This window comes from Schistocerca gregaria, unplaced genomic scaffold (assembly GCF_023897955.1).
Source record: "Schistocerca gregaria isolate iqSchGreg1 unplaced genomic scaffold, iqSchGreg1.2 ptg001161l, whole genome shotgun sequence".
Lineage (NCBI taxonomy): Eukaryota > Metazoa > Arthropoda > Insecta > Orthoptera > Acrididae > Schistocerca > Schistocerca gregaria.
In genome coordinates this window covers 1-2103 of record NW_026062492.1, presented here as the reverse complement: position 1 = coordinate 2103, position 2103 = coordinate 1, and the positions used below count along the sequence as shown (strand labels likewise).

Below are 2103 nucleotides of genomic sequence, written 5' to 3'. Positions count from 1 at the left end.
TTGGAGCTGCCGGTCACCGTAGGTGGCGCGTGTTGTTTCCCGCCGGCAATGCCACGACAGCACGCTCCCGGGCCTCTGTCGGCAGCGGCAAGCTCAGTTGGGAGCACGGGTGTTCGCACTGAAAGCGTCTACTCGCCTATCTCCGGGCGATTGCGCCTCTCTCGAACCCGACCAAGTACTTAGGACGGCGCTGCGCGCCGCCGGGACCTGAGAGGGTTTCGAGGTGTATCGTGCAGGGGAGCTCAGCCTCCTCCTGTTTGCAGAATAATTGAGCGGACGCTTGCGTGTTCGCGCGGGCCCTCGGGACACACACTCCCGGGCGGCCGGCTGCTCAGCTCTCGTTGACGCAGCTCCCTGGTTGATCCTGCCAGTAGTCATATGCTTGTCTCAAAGATTAAGCCATGCATGTCTCAGTACAAGCCGCATTAAGGTGAAACCGCGAATGGCTCATTAAATCAGTTATGGTTCCTTAGATCGTACCCACGTTACTTGGATAACTGTGGTAATTCTAGAGCTAATACATGCAAACAGAGTCCCGACCAGAGATGGAAGGGACGCTTTTATTAGATCAAAACCAATCGGATTGGCTCGTCTGGTCCGTTTGCCTTGGTGACTCTGAATAACTTTGGGCTGATCGCACGGTCCTCGTACCGGCGACGCATCTTTCAAATGTCTGCCTTATCAACTGTCGATGGTAGGTTCTGCGCCTACCATGGTTGTAACGGGTAACGGGGAATCAGGGTTCGATTCCGGAGAGGGAGCCTGAGAAACGGCTACCACATCCAAGGAAGGCAGCAGGCGCGCAAATTACCCACTCCCGGCACGGGGAGGTAGTGACGAAAAATAACGATACGGGACTCATCCGAGGCCCCGTAATCGGAATGAGTACACTTTAAATCCTTTAACGAGTATCTATTGGAGGGCAAGTCTGGTGCCAGCAGCCGCGGTAATTCCAGCTCCAATAGCGTATATTAAAGTTGTTGCGGTTAAAAAGCTCGTAGTTGGATTTGTGTCCCACGCTGTTGGTTCACCGCCCGTCGGTGTTTAACTGGCATGTATCGTGGGACGTCCTGCCGGTGGGGCGAGCCGAAGGCGTGCTTGCGCGTCCCGAGGCGGACCCCGTTGAAATCCTACCAGGGTGCTCTTAGTTGAGTGTCTCGGTGGGCCGGCACGTTTACTTTGAACAAATTAGAGTGCTTAAAGCAGGCAAGCCCGCCTGAATACTGTGTGCATGGAATAATGGAATAGGACCTCGGTTCTATTTTGTTGGTTTTCGGAACCCGAGGTAATGATTAATAGGGACAGGCGGGGGCATTCGTATTGCGACGTTAGAGGTGAAATTCTTGGATCGTCGCAAGACGAACAGAAGCGAAAGCATTTGCCAAGTATGTTTTCATTAATCAAGAACGAAAGTTAGAGGTTCGAAGGCGATCAGATACCGCCCTAGTTCTAACCATAAACGATGCCAGCCAGCGATCCGCCGCAGTTCCTCCGATGACTCGGCGGGCAGCCTCCGGGAAACCAAAGCTTTTGGGTTCCGGGGGAAGTATGGTTGCAAAGCTGAAACTTAAAGGAATTGACGGAAGGGCACCACCAGGAGTGGAGCCTGCGGCTTAATTTGACTCAACACGGGAAACCTCACCAGGCCCGGACACCGGAAGGATTGACAGATTGATAGCTCTTTCTTGATTCGGTGGGTGGTGGTGCATGGCCGTTCTTAGTTGGTGGAGCGATTTGTCTGGTTAATTCCGATAACGAACGAGACTCTAGCCTGCTAACTAGTCGCGTGACATCCTTCGTGCTGTCAGCGATTACTTTTCTTCTTAGAGGGACAGGCGGCTTCTAGCCGCACGAGATTGAGCAATAACAGGTCTGTGATGCCCTTAGATGTTCTGGGCCGCACGCGCGCTACACTGAAGGAATCAGCGTGTCTTCCTAGGCCGAAAGGTCGGGGTAACCCGCTGAACCTCCTTCGTGCTAGGGATTGGGGCTTGCAATTGTTCCCCATGAACGAGGAATTCCCAGTAAGCGCGAGTCATAAGCTCGCGTTGATTACGTCCCTGCCCTTTGTACACACCGCCCGTCGCTACTACCGATTGAATG

The 2103-nt window shown here is 53.7% G+C and overlaps 1 pseudogene; it reads left to right on the top strand.

Annotated features, from left to right (window-relative positions):
• Positions 1–351: 351 nt before the first annotated feature.
• Positions 352–2103, top strand: LOC126329106 (small subunit ribosomal RNA; annotated as a pseudogene; the record flags this gene model as incomplete).